Genomic DNA, 22,642 nt, shown 5'->3' with positions numbered 1-22,642 from the left:
CTATCTTTTTCTGTTGTTGTAGGTTTTAACCAGAGGAAAAATGCTCCTATCGGAGCACATAAAAGGCGAATACGCTCCTGTTGAAAAGACTCTGACTGAAAAGTGCAACTGTCTCATTCTACCTTTCTCAGAACATTTAAACATTTTCCTAAAATTTTTGGCTTGCGAACATATTCGCCCTTCTTTTGCTCTCTTTTAAACATGCAACTCACCTCACACTCCCGCAGGTTCTCCTAACTGTAGCTCTCTCACACCCACTAGTTCATCGTTGAAGTCGCCTGTACTCATCCACTTCCACTTGCCCATCCTGATTCACTCATTCAGCCCAACTCCCTATCATTATCCCTTTACGTCTCTCCAAATGTCACTATCTCCTTTCTCATAGGCACAATCTCCTGTCATACTAGTACTGTCTATCTCACAGTCACGATCTCTCTGTTGCTCTCTCTTACTGCTACTACCCCAGTCATTCCTTCCCAGTGCTACTGTCTCTTCTCATTTTCTCTTTCTTCCTCGCTGTCATCGTCATCATCGTCATAGACTCTGTCTGTGATTATTATCAATAGCTCTCCCCAATTTCCACTTTCTCCTTCTCTTCATTCCTCTCCCACTGATAACTCTCTTACACTCTTTTCCTAGCACTGTTATGTCACAATGTACGACGTTCCACTGCCATTGTGTCCCGCTCTTCCTCTCACTCTGCAATGGTCTCCTTCGCTCTTTCTGTACCACGATCTCTGCCTACTATCTTCCTGTATTTTTTACTCTTCCACGTCTTTTCCATTGCTTCTCTCTCATCGTAAAGGAGTGTGAATACGTTCGCATGCCAAAGTTTTTAAAGATGCCTAGAAATGTAGAATAAGGCAGCTGGTACCCTACTTTTCAATAAGACTCTTTTAAACAGGAGCATATTCGTCTTTTATGTGCTCCAACATGAGCATTTTTCCGCTGGTTCCTTTCTTTTTCCTGCTACAGCAGGGCAAGTCATTTACGTGAAAAGAAATTTATGGATTAGTAAAAATTTAATAGTTTACTTATGTAAAATTAAAATAACGCACAACTTGAAACTTCCTGGCAGATTAAAACTGTGTGCCCGACCGAGACTCGAACTCGGGACCTTTGCCTTTCGCGGGCAAGTGCTCTACCAACTGAGCCACCGAAGCACGACTCACGCCTGGTACTCACAGCTCTACTTCTGCCAGTATCTCGTCTCCTACCTTCCAAACTTTACAGAAGCTCTTCTGCGAACCTTGCAGAACTAGCACTCCTGAAAGAAAGGATATAGCGGAGACATGGCTTAGCCACAGCCTGGGAGATGTTTCCAGAATGAGATTTTCACTCTGCAGCGGAGTGTGCGCTGATATGAAACACTTGCCCGCGAAAGGCAAAGGTCCCGAGTTCGAGTCTCGGTCGGGCACACAGTTTTAATCTGCCAGGAAGTTTCATATCAGCGCACACTCCGCTGCAGAGTGAAAATCTCATTCTGGAAACATCCCCCAGGCTGTGGCTAAGCCATGTCTCCACTATATCCTTTCTTTCAGGAGTGCTAGTTCTGCAAGGTTCGCAGAAGAGCTTCTGTAAAGTTTGGAAGGTAGGAGACGAGATACTGGCAGAAGTAAAGCTGTGAGTACCGGGCGTGAGTCGTGCTTCGGTGGCTCAGATGGTAGAGCACTTGCCCGCGAAAGGCAAAGGTCTCGAGTTCGAGTCTCGGTCGGGCACACAGTTTTAATCTGCCAGGAAGTTTCATATCAGCGCACACTCCGCTGCAGAGTGAAAATCTCATTCTGGAAACATCCCCCAGGCTGTGGCTAAGCCATGTCTCCGCTATATCCTTTCTTTCAGGAGTGCTAGTTCTGCAAGGTTCGCAGAAGAGCTTCTGTAAAGTTTGGAAGGTAGGAGACGAGATACTGGCAGAAGTAAAGCTGTGAGTACCGGGCGTGAGTCGTGCTTCGGTGGCTCAGTTGGTAGAGCACTTGCCCGCGAAAGGCAAAGGTCCCGAGTTCGAGTCTCGGTCGGGCACACAGTTTTAATCTGCCAGGAAGTTTCATATCAGCGCACACTCCGCTGCAGAGTGAAAATCTCATTCTGAACGCACAACTTATTTTACACCTCAGTCTGGATTTTACGTACACAAAAATTCTGCATGTGTATCAGTACGAAATGGAATTCTAGGACACTTCTGACGATAGTGGAGACACCTGAACGCATATTTCTGCATATTTATTCGTGCTACGTCACTTTATAAACTACAGTTTATTTTACGTGTACAAGTAGCGTAACTTTGAATCTCTATATCTCGGAAACGGATAAAGGTATCAAGAAAATTTTCATGGTTCCTAAAGATCGGGAACTCAGGAACATCTCGTAAAAGTTACACCCATTTGTTGAGCACAGCCGTCTCTTGATCTTTACTGCTTACGAACTTGTCTTGAAATACGGCATTGTACGGTGTTACCTAAGGCGCTGTAAAATTCTTACGAATGGTAATTGCATGCGCTGCGTATTTATACTCCGTTATCCTTGGATTAATTACGAAGAAAGTGAGTGGGGCACGTTTACATGAAGCAAATCTTACGTATTCACATATAGGGATAAAGGACACGTGGTAGGACTCACGAAGAAAGAAACGGGGGGCAAGACAATAAATTCTCGAAGTTCAAACGTGTGAAAAATGCAATATAGTGTTAGAAAATGACAACATAAATAAGGTTATTTGTTTGGGAAAGTACCAGATCCAACTATTTAGTATCTCCACGTGACGTCATAGCACCAAGAAAATTCCAAATAAGGCTACGAGCTTCTGAAATATGATCTTGCGAATGAGAGAAACTGTTCGTAAGTCACTTAATTTTACGGATTCTTAAATTTGAAACTGTAACCTGTTCTGATGAGATCAAAAGAAAGAACAGAGGTGTAATATTCCCCACTGTAAGTTGGAACTTAAAATTCAACGCAAAAGGGACATTACATTCTGCATAACATTAAAGCTTGCATGAATTCCAACAACCTAAATTTAAAAAGGGAAATGGATAGGTTGAAGTTAGATACGGTAGGAATTAGTGAAGTTCGGTGGCAGGAGGAACAAGACTTTTGGTCAGGTGAATACCGGGTTATAAATACAAAATCAAATAAGGGTAATGCAGGAGTAGGATTAATAACGAATAAAAAAATAGGAGTACGGGTAAGCTACTACAAACAGCATAGTGAACGCATTGTTGTGGCCACGATAGACACAAAGCCCACGCCTATAACAGTAGTACAAGTTTATATGCGAAATAGCTCTGCAGGTGACGAAGAAATTGAAGAAATGTATGATGAAATAAAAGAAATTATTCAGATACGAAGGGAGACGAAAATTTAATAGTCATGAGTGACTGGAATTCGGTAGTAGGAAAAGGTGAATGTGGAATGTGGATAAGAAATGAAAGAGGAAGCCGCCTGATAGAATTTTGTGCAGAGCATAACTTAATCATAGCTAACACTTGGTTCAAGGATCATAAAAGAAGGTTGTGTACATGGAAGAAGCCTGGAGATACTGACAGGTTTCAGATAGATTATATAATGGTAAGGCAGAGATTTAGGAACGAGGTTTTAATTTGCAAGACATTTCCAGGGCAGATTTGGACTCTGACCACAATCTATTGGTTATGAACTGTAGATTAAAACCGCAGAAACTGCAAAAAGGTGGGAATTTAAGGAGATGGGACATGGATAAACTGACTAAATCAGAGGTTGTAGAGAGTTTGAGGGAAAACATTAGACAGGAGTGGGAGAAAGAAATACAGTAGAATAAGAATGGGTAGCTTTAAGGGATGAAGTAGTGACCCAAGTAGGTAAAAAGACGAGTGCTAGTAAAAATACTTGGGTAACAGAAGAAATCTGGAATTTAATTGACGAAAGAAGAAAATACAAAAATGCAGTAAATGAAGCAGGCAAAAATGAATACAAACGTCTCAAAAATGAGATCGACAGGAAGTGCAAAATGGCTAAGCAGGGATGGTTAGAGGACAAATGTAAGGATGTAGAGGCTTATCTCACTAGGGGTAAGATAGATACTGCCTACAGGAAAATTAAAAAGACCTTTGGAGAAAAGAGAACCACTTGTATGAATATCAAGAGCTCAGATGGAAACCCAGTTCTAAGCAAAGAAGGGAAAGCAGGAAGGTGGAAGGAGTATATAGAGGGTCTATACAAGGGCGATGTACTTGGGGACAATATTATGGAAATGGAAGAGGATGTAGATGAAGATGAAATGGGAGATAGGAGAGAGTGGAGAGTTTGACAGAACACTGAAAGACCTGAGTCGAAACAAGGCGCCGGGAGTAGACAACATTCCATTAGAACTACTGACGGCCTTGGGAGAGCCAGTCCTGACAAAACTCTACAATCTAGTGAGCAAAATGTATGAGACAGGCGGACACACTCAGACTTCAAGAAGAATGTAATTATTCCAATCCCAAAGAAAGCAGGTGTTGACAGATGTGAAAATAACCGAACTATCAGTTTAGTAAGTCACGGCTGCAAAACACTGACCTTAAGACTTATCTTAGCAGAGAGATTAAGGAGAGCCAAACCTACGTTTCTAGCATTTGTGTACTTAGAGAAAGCTTTTGACAATGTTGACTGGAATACTCTCTTTCAAATTATGTAGGTGGCAGGAGTAAAATACAGGGAGCGACAGGCTATTTAAAATGGGCACAGAAACCAGATGGCAGTTACGAGTCGAGGGGCATGAAAGGGAAGCAGTGGTTGGGAAGGGAGTGAGACAGGGTTGTAGCCTATCCTCGATGTTATTCAATCTGTATATTGAGCAAGCAGTGAAGGAAACAAAAGAAAAATTCGGAGTAGGTATTAAAATCCATGGAGAAGAAATAAAAACTTTGAGGATTGCCGATGACATTGTAATTCTGTCAGGGACAGCAAAGGACTTGGAAGAGCAGTTAAACGGAATGGATAGTGTCTTGAAAAGAGGATATAAGATGAACATCAACAAAAACAAAACGAGGATAATGAAATGTAGTCGAATTAAGTCGGGTGATGCTGAGGGAATTATATTAGGAAATGAGTCACGTAAAGTAGTAAAGGAATTTTGCTATTTGGGGAGCAAAATAACTGATGATGGTCGAAGTAGAGAGGATATAAAATCTAGCCTGGCAATGGCAAGGAAAGCATTTCTAAAGAAGAGAAATTTGTTAACATCGAGCATAGATTTAAGTGTCAGGAAGCCGTTTCTGAAAGTATTTGTATGGAGTGTAGCCATGTATAAAAGTGAAACATGGACGATAAATAGTTTACACAAGAAGAGAATTGAAGCTTTTGAAATGTGGTGCTACAGAAGAATGCTGAAGATTAGATGGGTAGCTCACATAACTAATGAGGAAATATTGAATAGGATTGGGGAGAAGAGAGGTTTGTGGCACAACTTGACCAGAAGAAGGGATCGTTTGGTAGGACATGTTCTGAGGCATCAAGGGATCACCAGTTTAGTATTTGAGGGCAGCGTGAAGGGTAAAAGTCGTAGTGGGAGACCAAGAGATGACTACACTATGCAGATTCAGAAGGATGTAGGTTGCAATTGGTACTGGGAGATGAAGCAGCTTGCACAGTATAGAGTAGCATGGAGAGCTGCATCAAACCAGTCTCAGGACTGAAGACCACAACAACAACCTGTTCTGATGAGATCAAAAGAAAGAACAGAGGTGTAACATTCCCCACTCTAAGTTAGAACATAAAATCTGACGCAAAAGGGACATTATATTCTGCATAGCTTTAAATCTCGCATGAATTCCAACAACGTAAATGCAACTCGAATCTGCTACGGTCTCATCGTCTTGCTGAATGTTGTCGGATGAATGCATCCATCTCAGCAACGCAAGCGTTTAAATGACGTCCGTTCTATGTGCCACCAGGAATAAATGTGTTTTGTGTATACCTCCACGAAGTGTCCAAATCGAAATATACGCTCTCAGCGGTCGCATTGGCTGGCTTCGACCAAAGCTCCCGCTCGTCCCCGATAAATACCTGCCGATTCCTTTGCAACTATGCACCGCTCCATCAGACAGATTCGACGATACTCAGATTATCTTCGAGTTGACTAATAACTTACGCATGACGCCTGAGTACGCGATGTAAAAGACGTTCGCGCAAAAGTGAATGTATTTCACGTTCGTTCACAAAGTTGTAGGGGGACCTTCAGTGAAGTTTGTAAAGTGGGAGACAGGTACAGACAGGTTTGAAACTGAAACCGTAGTGTATGGTAGTATCGTAAATTTCTGAGTTTATGAACACAGCTATAATACCATGTTTCAAGTTTAGTATTCTGTGACTTTCCCACGATTCACGTTTCAGTTATACAGGGTGTAACAGGTATAACAGCAGACATTTTTACCGGTGACCGTTAGAGGTGTACAGAACAACATTAAGTCAGTATTTACGTCATTTGCAGACTAATGATTGTAGCTATTAGTGATAGTAGGTTTCTAGATTGGTTAGTACCACAAGTACATGTGGCAAGAGCAAGCCGTTGATTCTTATTTTCCCCTAGACGGCACGTCAGCTGTTGAAGTGTGGACGTGTGGATGCGAAACGGTTAGTCTGTTCTGCAGGCGTAGTTCACTTAGTGGTGCAGTTACAATCATGAGGATTTATTAGGTAGTAAATTATGTGACGTGTTTGTGGGAAGTTTGTTTGACACAAAGAAAAATCAAACAAGACACTGATGTGTGACATATAAAAATATCTGCATTTATACCGATTATGCTCTATACACAGTTCATATCAAGACCTGACGCAGTTTGTAAATGTGTGTGTGTGTGTGTGTGTGTGTGTGTGTGTGTGTGTGTGTGTGTGTGTGTGAGGGAGGGAGGAGGAAGGGAGGGGGACTGTTGGGCGCTCAGCAAACTTTGACCATATTAGCGTCTTTGTCGAAATAGTGTGATGCTAAATCGATTATTTATAAGATAAAAAGTAATTCTTTCTCAGTCACTTTCGCCGCATAAAAGAATCATGAACAACAACACTGGATGTCAAATTATTGTCATAGTCTGCACCAAAGGTAAATCCGCAGAAGATATTGTGAAGCTGGATCTCAGGGAAATGTAGCTGGCTAATAACTTACAGTTAAAAGTTAGATGAGTCAGGCAAGCAGCCGGCCAGTGTGGCCAAACGGTTCTAAGCGCTTCAGTCTGGAATCGCGCGACCGCTACGGCCGCAGGTTCGAATCCTGCCTCCGGCATGGATGTGTGTGATGTCCTTAGGTTAGTTAGGTCTAAGCAGTTCTAAGTTCTAGCGGACTGATGACCTCATATGTTAAGTCCCATAGTACTCAGAGCCATTTGTTTGAAGTCAGGCAAGCAGGTAAAACGCTAAAATCTCCTCCTCAATACTCTAGAGAGCAGGTCGAAGATGCCACAGATGCTTAAATATCGTACGACATTAATTTCTTCCTCTGTCAAAGAAGAGGATAGATCAGGTCATGTACGCCATATTGACAGACGAACGCAAACACTTGCGATATGGCGTAATGTAATAAGTACTTAACATCAACTTCTTTAAAATACTGTAAGGTGTCAGGTAAATCCAACACCTTCCATGAAAACCCTGACGTGATAAGCAAATCCAGTAGTATGTCACATAGCTCCGAATAAATCGTGACATTAAATTAACCAAAGTAATACGAGTAACGAGTGAGCAAATGGAATACCACAGACTAACACAAGAATGCCTACATGCATGTCATACCTTCCCACCGTGAGACAGACGCAGTTCCGAGGGGAGAAACGAGAACAGAAGGCGAGAGCAGAACCGTGTTAAGCTAGAAGGCCCTACGATAAGGGACGGAATGGACACCCACGTTGCCTGCTAACCACTAGGACAACGCCAGCTGCAAGTTTTAGCGTGAGACTTTTTCGCGTCTCTGTTACGTCAAGGACCACCCCCCAGCCCATGTTAAAAGCCAGAGCCCTCCAGAAAAAACAGTATAAATCTTACGATAACACAAAAAGGGCCACACCACCCGCAAGTTTTTGCGTGACACTTTTTCGCGTCTCTGTTACGTTATGACCACCCCCCCAGCCCATGTTAAAAGATAGAGCCCTCCAGAAGAACAGAATAGATCTTACGATAACGCTAAAAGGACCACACCAGGTGCAAGTTTTAGCGTGATACTTTTTCGCGTCTCTGTTACGTTGCAAACTTTAGAAACATTGCCCCACCACGAAAAGTATAACGTTTCTCATTGGATAGACAGAATTTTTAAGGCGGAGCTTAAGGTTAACATTGAGACCCTTATTGGTCAGATGAAAATAGAGCCAGATAGTTTTTTTAAACCAACTTCGGTAAAAGGTAGTAAGGAGAAGTTAGGAGAAGGGAGTTAGTTCCGAGACGGCGAGCTGGGTGGCTGCTGCGCCGGCCGCTGCCTCCCTGAAGCTGCCTAACCAACTACAAGGTAATGGACGCACGCTATGCCACATAACAGCGCAAAAGCTTCACTCAGAACTGCAGAAGTCTCATCTGTTACACCCCCTTTTTGCGTAATACTAGTGTCGATCGTCAATTAAAGCTCATGGTGTTCACATTTGCCACTTGAAGTAAAAATCTGAAACGCGATGATTTTTCTGTTATATAGTTATTGAGAAGCCACATCAGCCACTGTAATTTACGACAAGTTAGATAAGTAATTAAAGATAATTGAGGGTCACTATAGACCATTTTGATAGTTTTCTCTTTTGTGAAACTTAATTTAAGCCTAGATTATAGATGTGATATGGAATAGGTTATCCTTCGATCCATTGTAGAACTTGGAAACCCACTCAGGGAATATTCGTTCACATTTTTGTTGAACGCAGTTGGTTTTTACCATCCTGTATTAAAACACTTCCTTTTATCAATAGTGCAATTTAGAAACAATGTTCTGTGAGTAGAATAAAATTTCCAATGGTAAACTTAACTGCTTTTTCGACGTTATTTTACCAGCTAACTAAAAATAGGAAAGCCTTGAACCCCTTCCACTAAATTTAGTTAGTATTAAGATTCTTTTACAGGGAGTGCAGTGGAGCTGACGCTGAAATCATTAAGTATTTGGTTATATCATCGCTAGTCTCACGGAACTGTTCTGAATTCTACATGTCATGTGTGGTCTGGCGTCTCCTTACCAGCAACAGGTCCCAGGTTCAAACTAGTCAATTCCCTAAAAAACACGCTCAGAGCGTCGTTGCGCGAAAGTGGTAGGGAGACACGATATAGAACAAACAGACACCACCCAGAATGTTAGAATACGACACAACAATTTTTCAATAAATCGTCTGTCATATTGATGGTTGCGATATATCGTAGAAAACGAATCGGAAAGTAGTCTTTCTTAATCGAAAGAAGTTGTTCGACTTGTAACAGGAAACTTTTACTACTTAATTTTTTTGTGTGATAAGACTGACAAGTTGAACAGAAACGTTTTGTTAGTTGTTGATTTTTATAAAAGACATTTAAACACACTATACTCACAACACAACAAGGATTTGTTTGAACACTCTAAGTGTACATATGCGGACGTGTGACTGGCTTCAGAGAAGTAGACGAAGTACCATTTCCATAGATTCAAACAGGTAAAGAATTAAGTGGACAATACATCGGAAATCCGCCGCGCTGTTCAACGTTTTACACACAGTGACAGAGTTAATAAATGAAAGGGATCGAATTTAAAAAAAAATGATTTATGTATCTCCAAGTAAATGAACTGAGGTCTTATACAGGGTGTCCGGAGAAAAGGTTCCAATACTTACAGAGGCTTTAGTAAGCATCAGAAAAGACAAAATGTCCCTATCAACGTTGGTCGTAGACCTTATATTTTCGGAGTTATGGCTTTTATTCGTAGCATATGGTGCATATATAGGTGCATATGGTGCATATGGTACACATCAAGCACTTGGCACAAAACAGATGAGAAAACACCGTAAATACTAGGCGAGCCTACACTGGTGTCAAGCAAGAACCTAACACAAGAACACTTTCGGTATTCGACAGCGTACCGTACTACAATATTCAGTGTATATGGGACAGGCATGTTATTTTCGTCAGGTGTACCCGCAGTGTTCATGTGGCGTATTGTCTGTTTTGACACAGCAGCAGCAGATTACTGTAATTTGTTTGCGTGTCCGTCACTGGATGTGCAGCTCCCAATGGTGGCCTACTATAAATACGGGAGATGACAGACTCAGTCTTTGATTACGGTCAGGCAGGTGGAAGCACGTAACCTGAATGTCGCCAAATATCCAGGACACTGTTTACTTTTTTTCTTCACTTGTTGCAAACCTTTTTTCCGAACTTACTGTATACCGATGTAATACGAGGCGTACCATAACGCATCTTTGATTAAATTTATTTGACAGAATCTCTAAAGGACAACATGATTCTGCCCAAGACCGTAAATATTATTTGTATTTGGAAATACAAACAGCACTCACAAGCTTGGGCGGAATACTATTGTTCTTTCTAAATATTACAAGATCGTGGTACCAGACAGAAGAAAAGTAGCTGAAAGATTGGGAGTTCGTTATTTGTGTTTCTGGAATTTGTACGTACTACCGAGGTCTCAGATGCTAAGTGACAATTTTGAATCGCTTATTATTCGCGTGCATTCTTTGGTCAGAGTAGTTGTGTCGCTGGAAGATGTATTTGTTTCGTCATCACTGCTTGGCAGCGAGAAACACGGGATTTTTATCTTTAGGACTGTCGGGAGAAAGAGGCCGGGCAGAGGACTCATGGCATTGTAGACGCAAAGGTAAGTGCATCCATGTTTAAGTAAAATAGCTGTATTTGAATATTGTGAAACAGACGAGAAAGATTTGGTTAGTGATTTAGAACTAAAAGAGTATGAAGACGAATAAAGGTAATATTTATATTTATTGGCACTTCAGTCGGGAGTAGATAGAGTCATTGTTGAATGAGACATTCTTATCAAGGAACTTTAGATTTTTTCTTTTAAGATTGTGTAATTTTCACCGTAAGGTATTTTTCATGTTTTGTAATGATTTGTTTAAAATTTGTGAAAGTAAGAGTTTGCTATCAAGGTTGCACTTTGTCAATGGTAATGAGTGTAGTAACATTAATTGCAAACAAGTATCAGATAGTTTATAAATAGTTTGTTAGAGGAATATTTCACCTAAGAGCATTGCACACATCCCCGATCCAAGTCATATTTATGTAAAGGGTGTCTCACTCAATGATGTGTATAAATTAGTTTACTTGTTGCCTGGAGCACTGCACTAACCTCTCAGCAATTGCAGTTAAAAATTTGAAACCGGCGTTTCCAATCAATTACATTACGAGGTAAGATATTTTCATTTCAGGATCAGTTTGTTACGAAAATTATCAACGCACAGGGACCATTTTATTAACAGCGTTATTAGGCATATTATTAACGCGCAGGTACCACTTTAATTAATTAAATAGATTAATGGTAAAGTTCAGGATTTAACCAGTTTGCACACCTGTAGAAAGGTTATGAAACAGGGCCAAACTGATGTTCTATTCTCGCAGGCAAATGTATTTGGTTTCTCTGGTAGTGGGAACACCACAAAATCACCGAAAGGTAAACAACAGCAAAGTTAAACCAACCTACCTAGTCAGTACCAGTGCGAGTTCCAAATCAAATGACAAGAAATATTTTAAAGGAAACTTTCATAGTATATTTAACACGTTGATTGAAAGACGTTGATTACGCACATCGAGTGAAACTGTGCACACTAATCTTACAGGAGTCTTCCAAGACGGGATTTCGTAAACCGACTTCACAATACCGATTCTGGTTGGTCACGTAAACATTCCAATAGCAATTCGGTTCTAGCTGCCGGATTTCCTCTTCCAAAATCGATTTTCGTTCCCATGTCAAAGCACAATCGGTTTTGAAGCGTGCTTGAATTGTCAGGTTACGTCTCGATTTTAAAAATTTTCAGCTAATCTGAACGGAGTGACTTTTTGTGCAGTGAATAAGAATTAGAAATATTAGACTATTTATGGAGTTATGTACCTCTGATATTTAACTGAACAAAAGCATCCATTGTGTTGACTTAATTAGAAACCGAACAGCATATTTCCAGACTCCATTTGTGTAAAACAACTGACTATCAGAGAATCTGTATTTGATCGGGCTAGCTTCAGGTCTTAACGTGTAAACAGGACAGCGGAAAACGGTTTCCAAAATTTGGTTTTCGGCTCCAGGAAGCCAAGTTTCATATAAACGTAATGACAGAAAATGTAGAATTACGTAAACTCGAGATTTATGGGAATAGTCTCGATTTTGTCGAATTATATAGTGTAATGTCGATACAGTATCAATTTTACGAGAACTCTGAGATTTCCGACATATCCATACTAGCCACTATTCCGCGGCTGAGTGTTCCCTGTAGCATTCACATTAACATTTTTCTTTATTGGTGGTCTGTCACCTACCTTACTAAATGGACCATTTTTTGCCTTAATCTTTTTACTGTTACACAAAAGAAATTTTTATTTTAATGTAATAAATACTTACGATATTAAAAGTACATAAAAGGTAACGCTAGACTGAGAAATTAGTAACGTAAGATTATTTGATTAGGAAGGAGAAAAAGAAGGTATGATAGAATGTGTAAGATCTCACCATCGGTGCAATTCGAAATGACACTCTCTTCTGCGTGGCATACTGACTTCTAATCCTAGTAATTGACTTGGCTGTAGGGAAGCGTCTTCTAATGAACTTGGAGTCTCTGCGCTAAGTCTCTATTCTATGCTGTTCCATTCTAATTTAACTTTGGTCCTTGTATCGTTCTATGTGTGTGGTTAGTGTTTTCATTGAAGTACAATCTAGTGGTACTGCTTCTACACTATAGCTGTTACAGGTTTCACTTGCCTATTTGTTGCACACCGTGGCCCTGTTGTAGTTTGTTACTTCTTGGTAAGGAAATCTGTGAGACCAAACTGCTGAGGTCATCGGTCCCTAAGCTTCTAACTTAAACTATCTTACACTAAGGGCAACACACACACCCATGCCCGAGGGAGGACTCGAACCTCTGACGGGGGAGCCGTGCGGACCGTGACAAGACGCCTTAGACCTCGCGGCTACTCCACGCGGTCCTAAGAAATTAATGCAAATAATTTCTGTAGTATTTGATGTTATACGAATAAGTACACTCTCTTTTAGGAGCGAGTTTATTCGATTTTGTGAACTTTTATAAGCCGATGTCTGCCTGAGTAGATATGTGTTTCGCTTTTGTCTTCTTAACATTCACGGATATTGAAGTTTTCATTTATGTATACCACAGACAGAACAACATGACTATCATAGGCTCATGATGTCAGCTTTCTGTAAAAAATTGTCAATGTATGAGAAAACTGAATATCTTGATTTCAAAAAGTTTCTCCTCATGTAAGGAGTAGGTATCGTATTCAGTTGCTGAGCAAAACCAACTTTTGGTTGGCCCTGTATTGCGCTTGTGAACAGCGTCGTCAAATAAACCTTTAACCTTCAAGAAATGCAAAATTTGAAATAAAGTAAATGAATCAATTAAATGCTTCATAACTAAAACTCAGTATGAAAGTGCATTATGAGCGTTACGTGATATGCAATGCAGTGTTAGGCTTCGAATATCCAAAATAAATAAATAAATTACTACTGTACTTGTAAGAAAATAATTGTTTGAAATTACCAACACTGTTCTCTACAAGTTAATGTATTTGCTAGGACGACACCTGACAATTCTGACTACACACAGTCTGTTCAAGAATGCAAGCTGATGTCTGCCCTGAAATAAAAGTCACTTACGTCTTGCTCAGGAGGCTGTTGTGGTGTCTGGAGCACTGATGTTCTCGAAAGCAAATGCAAAGCGGCAGGTGCAGCAGCTAAAGGCGAATAATCTATTCTGAATTCTTTTTGTCAAGATCAGTCTGTTGCTTTGTGTGGAGTAAGGTGCAACTCATTCACGATAAAAGTTCAAAACTTTCTTATAAATCGAGGAAGTGGTTACTACTTTGAAGAAAATCGTTTTTAATAAATCAAACTTTGATTGTTGACAAAAAGTCTGCACAATATAAGAAGACTCTAACAATTACAAAACTCTCTCATTATAGAGTAAGTACAAGCATACCTTTAAAATTCCTCCAACATCTTTTCCATCTATGTAGAAAACAAGAAAGTATTATAAATGAGGTTCATCTTCATAATAAGGTATTCGAGATAGTTTCTCGCAAATTTACAGAAAACAGGTCTCATTCTATGAAAAACCCAACCGCTCGCTACTATGTCTCAAATAAGAATGACTCTGCGATAGAGAACAGACTAACCAGGAAGTCAGTCACAGATAAAACTAAACACAGAGTCAAGGATCTTATTTACAGCTCACGTAGTACCCTCATACACCTGTGAGTCGTAACGCTGAATATCCTGTCTGCGTGCACGTCCACGTTAACTGCCCCGTCCCGTGCGCTGACGGCTTTTCGTCAGTCTGCTTTTTCCCAAGTAGGGATGAACAAAAGACATTGATCTTCCAATTCTACGATATTTTTTATAATAATACCGACATATAACGCCAATATCTAAATATTCGACATATCGATAAATCGATATTATGTACAGAGAATGAAAAGTGTCTTTACTTGACTCATATGCATACTTGACTCATATACTCGAAAGCAGGTCTATTGCCCATTATAGCTACCACTAATCTTTGCAATGTAACAGTAAATATCTTACAATGGGCTAAGTTTAATTTAATATTCAGTACTACAAATGAGCACCAGATATGAACATGAATCTATATGTTCTGCATATTCATGGACGTTTGTTACTTCCGTGTGTATTTCTGCCATTGCGAATGACAGGTACAAGGTCCAAAACGAACACAATTGGTGACAGCACTCTTTTAGAATGGTGGAAGTCACCACTTTCTGCTCCCAGCCACGAGTCAGTGTGTGCTCTGTCCTTAACCATTAGTGCCTGGATCAAGACAGGACAGACGCACCATAACTGCACTGGTATTTAATGGAAAATGGACTCTTGTTGTCTGAAATGTTTATAATAAGTACAATATTTGATGCGTAAAACACATATCAGAAGGGTTTCACTCCCGAGACCTGTCTCGCTTAGTGATGAGCCATAAATATTGATATTTAATTCAATTGTTAGTCCCTATAATATCAATGTCCTTATTATTTGTCGATAGAATGTACACTGAAGCGCCAAAGAAACTAGTACAGCCATGCATATTCAAATACAGAAATATGTAAACACGCAGAATACGGCGGTGCGGTCGGCAACACCTATATAAGACAAGTGTTTGGCGCAGTTGTTAGATCGGTTACTGCTACTACAATGGCAGGTTATCAAGGTTTAAGTGAGCTTCAACTATGCGTTATAGTCGGCTCACGAGCGACGGGACACAGGTTATCCGAGGTAGCCATGAATTGGGGATTTTCCCGTACGACCGTTTCACGAGTGTACCGTGAATATCAGGAATCCGGTAAAACATCAAATATTGAACATCGCAGCGGCCAGAAAAAGATCCGGCAAGAACAGAACAAAGGAGGATTGAAGAGAATCGTTGAAGGTGACAGAAGTGGAGATTGCTGGAGATTTCAATGCTGGGACATCAAGAAGTGTCAGCTTGCACACCATTCAACGAAGCATATTCGATATGTGCTTCCGAAGGTGAAGACCCGCTCTTGTACCCTTTATGACTACTCGACACAAAGCTTTACGCCTCGCCTGGGCCCGTCAACACCGACATTTGATTGTTCATGACAGGGAACATGTTGCTTGGTCGGACGAGTCTCGTCTCAAATTGTACCGAGCGTGTACGAGTATGGAGACAACCTCATGAATCCATGGAGCCTGCATGTCAGCAGGGGACTGTTCAAGATGGTGGAGGTTCTGTAATGGTGTGGGGCGTGTGTACAGAGCCCGCAAGAGTTTGAGTGATTGGGACCCTTGACAAGACTACATACGACTCTGAGAGGTGACACATACCTATGCCTCCTAACTGATCACCTGCATCCACTCATGCCCATCGTGCATTCCGACGGAGTTGGACAATTCCAGCAGCACAGTGCGACTCCTTACACGTCCAGCATTGCTACAGAGTGCCTCCAGGAAAACTCAACTGAGTTTAAACTCTTCCGCTGGCCACCAAACTCCCCAGACATGAACATTACTGAGCATAACCGGGATGCCTTGCAACGTGCTATTCAGAAGAGATGGTTCAAATGGCTCTGAGCACTATGGGAATTGGCATCTGAGGTCATCAGTCCCCTAGAACTTAGAACTACTTAAACCTAACTAACCTAAGGACATCACACACACCCATGCCCGAGGCAGGATTCGAACCTGCGACCGTAGCGGTCGCGCGGTTCCGGACTGAAGCGCCTAGAACCGCATGGCCACACCGGCCGGCATTCAGAAGAGATCTCCACCCCTTCGTACTCTTACGGATTTATGGACAAACCTGCAGGATTTACGGCGTTAGTTCCCTCCAGCACTACTTCAGACGTTAGTGGAGTCCATGGTCACGTCATGCTGCGTGTTCGCGGGGGCCCTACACCATATTAAGCAGGTACCAGTTTATTTGGTTCTTGAATGTACGTCGACTTTTTAGAAGTTTGCCCGTCCCTAAATCCGAGCGCCACACACAGTCGTGCACCGGGCAGCCACCGCTCTCGCGCGTCCCCTGCGGGCTGCGACACGCGTCCTCCCTGCTCGCTCTGACCCGCGCGGGCCGCCTGCGCAACGCAACGCCGGCGTTCCGCTTTCCTCGGCCGCCCACTCCCAGAGGCGCCTCCACAGCCGTTCCGCCAGGCTGCGGCGGCGCCTGCGCCCGTAACTCGCTCTTATTACACCGTAACACCGCCATGGCGCCCGCCGGCCGCCCGTCGCAGCGGCGCAGCTGTACGTCGCGTCGCGCTGCCTGCCGTGCTGTTACGTTACCTGACTGCTTCCGAGGCAACGCAGTGCTAGGCACCTGTCGTAGGCTGGACACACTGGCTGGCTCCGTCGTAGTAGGCCCAACTTCGTGGGCGTCTGTCCTACTCAAGAGGGAAGTGCTGCAGCTAGATCGGCTAAGGCCAAACCAAAAACGATTTTATCACGTTGCTGAATAAGTTCGCAGTGTTTTTGTTTTGCGTATTGGCATTCCAATAATTTTTTTATTTCTAGTTCACTGTTGCTAATTGAACTTATCCATTGCCATTTGGAGATAGTGAGTGGAGCTGTGAACGCTAGAAAATGGAATGTCAAGCCTGGATAAATCGAAACATTTCCGACATTTTCTTCTGCTCGAGTTCAATAGAGACCCACAGAAGCGGAGGCAGCCAGCAATATTTGTGCCGTGTATGGGGATAATGCCACTGGACAGAGTACGGAAAGAAAATAGTTTCCTCGTTTTTAGGAGGATCGTTTTGATACTAGTGACTCTCCACATTCAGGAAGGCGTTCGGGGTTTGATGAAGAACGTTTAAACGCGTTAGTTCACAATGAATCGCGTCACTGTACTCGAAAAATGGTAAATATGGTAGACTGCGAACGTTCCACCATCGTGTGACATTTGCATACGACAGGAGAGGTTCAAAACTGTGGTGTTTGGGTACCGCATGCTCTAAGCCAAAATAATAATAATAAAAACAGCATTCCTACACTACTGGCTCAAAAATGGTTCAAATGGCTCTGAGCACTATGCGACTTAACTTCTTAGGCCATCAGTCCCCTACAACTTGGAACTAATTAAACCTAACTAACCTAAGGACATCACACACATCCATGCCCGAGGCAGGATTCGAACCTACGACCGTAGCGGCCGGCCACTACTAGCCATTAAAATTGCTACTCCAAGAAGAAATGCAGATGATAAACGGGTATTCATTGGACAAACAGAAATCTGATTACATTTTCACGCAATTTGGGTGCATAGATCCTGAGAAATCAGTACGCAGAACAAACGGCCTTCATGCGCCTGGGCATTGAGTCAGACAGAGCTTGGATGGCGTGTACAGTTGTTGAGAGATCTGGACAATGTGCTGGCCAGGGCAGCAGTCGAACATTTTCTGTATTCAGAGAGGACCGTACAGGACCTGCAACATGCGGTCGTGCATTATCTTGCTCAAATGTAGGGTTTCAGAGGGATCAAAAAACATCTGAAATGTAACGTCCACTGTTCAAAGTGCCGTCAATGTGAACAAGAGGTGACCGAGACGTCTAACCAATGGCACCTAATACCATCACGCCGAGTGATACGCCAGTATGCCGATGACGAATACACGCTTCCAATGTGCGTTCACCGCGATTTCGCCAAACACGGATGCGACCATCATGATGCTGTAAACACAACCTAGATTCATCCGAAAAAATGACATTTTGCCATTCGTGCACCCAGATTCGTCGTTGAGTACACAATCGCAAGCGCTCCAGTCTGTGATGCATCTGTGGCCTCCGAGCTTATAGTTCATGCTGCTACAAACGTCGTTGAACTGTTCGTGCAGATGGTTGTTGTCTTGCAAACGTACCCATTGGTTGACTCAGGGATCGAGACGTGGCTGTACGATCCGTTACAGCCATGCGGATAAGATGCCTGTAATCTTGACTGCTAGTGATGCGAGGCCGTTGGGATCCAGCTCGGCGTTCCGTATTACCGTCCTGAACCCACCGATTGCATATTCTGCTAACAGTCATTGGATCTCGACCAACGCAAGCAGCAATGTCGCGATACGATAAACCACAGTCGTGATAGGCTACAATCCGACCTTTATCCAAGCCGGAAACGTGATGGTACGTATTTCTCCTCCTTACACGAGGCATCACAACAACGTTTCACCAGGCAACGCTGGTCAACTGCTGTTTGTGTATGAGAAATCGGTTGGAAACTTTCCTCATGTCAGCACGTTGTAGGTGTCGCCACCGGCGCCAACCTTGTATCAATGCTCTGAAAGCTAATCATTTGCATATTACAGCATCTTCTTCCTGTCGGTTAAATTTCGCGTCTGTAGCACATCTTTGTGGTGAAGCAATTTTAATGGCCATTAGTGTATCTTGTATCGTTACTGGTGATGAGAAATACTGTCTTTGTGCTAACATAAGAACAGTAAGGAATGGCTGAGCCCAAACAATGCGGCAACTCCCAGTACAAACACTTGCGCACATCCACAAAAGATAATGTTATGCATGTAGTGGAAAAGCGACGGTGTAGTTTACTGCGAATTACGTTCCCTAGAGGCAACCATCACCTTTGGCATTTGTTGTCAACAACTGAGACGTCTTGCAGACACGATCCAAGAGAAATGACCAGGAAGATTGCTTGAAGGGATACTATTCCACGATAACGCCTGCCCACATTCAGCTAGACCGGCAAAAAACAATATCCAGAAGTTGGGTTGGGAAGTCATTAAGCACCCACCTCATTTTCGTGATCTTGTGCCCTCAGATTTTCATCTTTTCGACTCACTGTGGAGCAATCTTGAGGGAACTTCCTTTTCACATGAAACTGCGCTCCGAACATCGCACGACGAGTTCATCGCCTCAAAAGCAAGTGATTTCTACAGTCACGGAATCGAAAACTTATCCCAGCTTTCGCAGACTGTTGTAGATAGTGAAGGATAATATATTATTGATGATGACTAATGTCTCTGTCCTGCGTTTTACAGTTTACTAAATTTATACAAAGATGCTACAAACTTACACACCAACCCAATAAAATGGGGACAAGTGTCTTTTCTACCAATCTTCAAGACTATTTACCTGTAAAACTGTAAATTTCTGTACAAAAGATAATTGATGCTTAAGAAACCTAGAGACCACAGAAGCTCAAATCTTGAAAGAAAGAATACCGTATATAGCGTTACTGACCTCGTTCTCGTTGTCTCTCCTCGGTAGCACAACTTGTGACCACCTCGATACTGAAGGTCTACACGAGTGTAGCATATTCTTTATTCAAGGATGCGCACAGCACCTTAATTGGAATTGCACCAACGCCCGCTTATTCCTTAGTAAGATTAGTTATTAAGAACAGTGACCAGTTTATATACTACCAAAAACCATCATCACATAGAACCAGATCAGTACCTACAGTTACCTATCAACATATCAGCGGTGAAGTTAGGTATTTCACTGTGGGACGAACAAGGTCGCCTTTACACGAAATCTTCACAGTTTACAGCTAGAACAAACCTGTAGCAATTTATTAGAGAAAAAATACACTGCAGTAGTTTAGTTAAATGGTTCAAATGGCTCTGAGCGCTATGGGACTTAACTTCTGAGGTCATCAGTGCCCTAGAGTTAGAACTGCTTAAACCTAACTAACATAAGGACATCACACATATCCATGCCCGAGGCAAGATTCGAACCTGTGACAGAGTAGTTTAATTAGTTCAGTCGCTAACGAGCACCAGCATATCTAACAATCACTAGTTTTGATGACAATAACTTTAAATACCATTTACTAATCACAACACAGTTTAGTCACATTGTTCGTCAATTTAGGTTGCATAAATCATTCGCAATTCCTTAAACATTAAATTTGTTGACTGTCGCTGGTGTCGGTGCACCTGTTTCCGCCTACAGAACCTGAATGACGATGGCGTGAGCCAACACCGAGACTGCACCCGACGAAGATCTTACTCGTGAGCTTTCTAACCGCGAAAGACCAATTTTGTGATTTTCGTGGTCTTATGAAGATTGGCGTAGGAATAAACTGTTATTCTGAAAACTACATAATGCTTTAAAATTGCCTATGTTGGCTTTTACTCTTTTTGATGTTTGACTGGTTTCGGACTATAGAAAACGTTGCTGGTTGAAATTTGGAAAAGTACTTGCACATTATTAGTCTTACACGATATGGATACTCTTGTTTACACGTGTTAGCACCGTATTGCAAATCAGCGTAAATTATACGGAACTATGTTACTGAGTTAATTAATAAGTGCTGTAAGTCGTATTGGACAGAAAAATTAGGAAACAGCTATGTAGACGAAAGTCAGAAAAGAACAGTGGTTGTCACGGAAATCTACTATGGAAAACGGGGATCTTTAAGAACTTGAATACAAATTATCTCCTCAGTTAATTAGTTTATGATATTTCAAAGTAGTTTACACGAAAGTGGCACAGCCAGATTTTATGTTGGTTTGGTTCACGTCTCTCAGATATACTGATTAGATCAAAGGGTTTTGCCTATTGCGATCTGTAGTCCTAAGATCAGTTAATTCCATTTTCTAATTATAAGTGCCATAATGTGTAAACAGAACAACGAAAATGATTATCTGAATAATGAATTCTGGTGAAATCAAGACTAAAGCAGAACTTGAGCTTTTTATTTAAGTCTCACATGCGGATAGCTAAATGTATTGAAAAAAAGGAAAAAAGGATCTAAAAAATTTGGTTATATCTGGGAGCAGAAAGAACACAACAGATGGGAAGAAACCTCTATGTTACGCCACAGGTGTAACACACAGTTATGATCAGCAGGAAACATCTGCAGTAACATCTGTGACTGTATGAGACACGAAGAGGTCTGGTAGTACTAAATAGTCGAACCTACCATAAAAACCCCAACACGGACCACAAAAAAATTCCTCCTCTACAATTGACCAGATTTTTATAAATGTGCAAATAAAATTTCTCGCAGAAACACTTAACACAGGTTTTGGGGAACACACAGCACAGAAACTTACTGTTCAGCTACAAAACCAACTTAACCTAAGGACAGGCTTAACAAAAATGGGTAGATGTTACAGTGATGAGAACATAATTTACTTTCTCTGTTCATTAAGCAAACAAAACTGGGAAGAAATATATAAATGTTCAAATACTGATGATAAATTTGACAGCTTCATCAGGAACTTCACCTACTACTTTGAACTTTGCTTCCCCCTTAAAAAAAGAAAATACAAGTAGAAAGTATAAAAAAACTGGATTACCAATGGAATACGAATATCAATAAACAAGAAAAGGCTACTTCACAATTTGTCAAAAAAAAAAAAAACACATCTCCAGAGTTGATACATATTTCAAAACCTACAAAAAAATTCTCAATAGGGTTATAAAACATGCAAAAAGAATAGCAAATGACAGCTACATAAAAAACTCTGAAAATAAAATGAAAGCCATGTGGAATGTTGTAAAGAGGGAAACAGCAGCACAACAAAATGAATTACAAAATATTAATCTCTCTGAAGGTACAGGTATATTATCAGACCCCAGAAAAGTCGCAAATAAATTTCACTCTTACTTTACACAGGTAGCAGAAAATCTCGTTCAGCAAAACCTAAAATGTACAAAAAGAAACAAATTCGGGTGCAACCCAAATGAAAAGTCTCTATTCCTCTATCCTACTAAGGAGAAAGAAATTTTAAATATAATAAAGGAGCTCAAATCAAAACACTCATTTGGTGTAGACAATATTCCCGACATTATCATAAAAAATGTGTACCCTCCATAGTCAAGCCTTTAGTCAACATCTGCAACTGTTCACTATCAGAAGGTGTTTTCCCCCAAAAATTAAAAATAGCTAAGGTTAAGCCCCTCCATAAAAAAGGAAAAAAAACAGATGTATCAAATTATAGACCCATATTACTCCTATCTGGCTTTTCAAAAATAATGGAGAAAATTTACTACAAGAGGTTAATAAATTTTATAGAA

At 41.3% G+C, this 22,642-nt stretch overlaps 2 non-coding genes across 2 annotated transcripts; one reads left to right on the top strand and one right to left on the bottom strand.

Annotated features, from left to right (window-relative positions):
• Nucleotides 1-1,089: 1,089 nt before the first annotated feature.
• Nucleotides 1,090-1,164, bottom strand: Trnas-cga (transfer RNA serine (anticodon CGA)). Its single transcript has one exon. It is a non-coding gene; the product is annotated as a tRNA-Ser (tRNA).
• A 781-nt stretch (nucleotides 1,165-1,945) lies between these two features.
• Trnas-cga (transfer RNA serine (anticodon CGA)) lies at nucleotides 1,946-2,020 on the top strand. Its single transcript has one exon. It is a non-coding gene; the product is annotated as a tRNA-Ser (tRNA).
• The last annotated feature ends 20,622 nt before the right edge of the window (nucleotides 2,021-22,642 follow it).

This window comes from Schistocerca gregaria, chromosome 8 (genome assembly GCF_023897955.1).
Source record: "Schistocerca gregaria isolate iqSchGreg1 chromosome 8, iqSchGreg1.2, whole genome shotgun sequence".
NCBI lineage: Eukaryota > Metazoa > Arthropoda > Insecta > Orthoptera > Acrididae > Schistocerca > Schistocerca gregaria.
The sequence above is the reverse complement of the archived record's forward strand: the minus strand, read 5'-3'. Positions and strand labels throughout refer to the sequence as shown.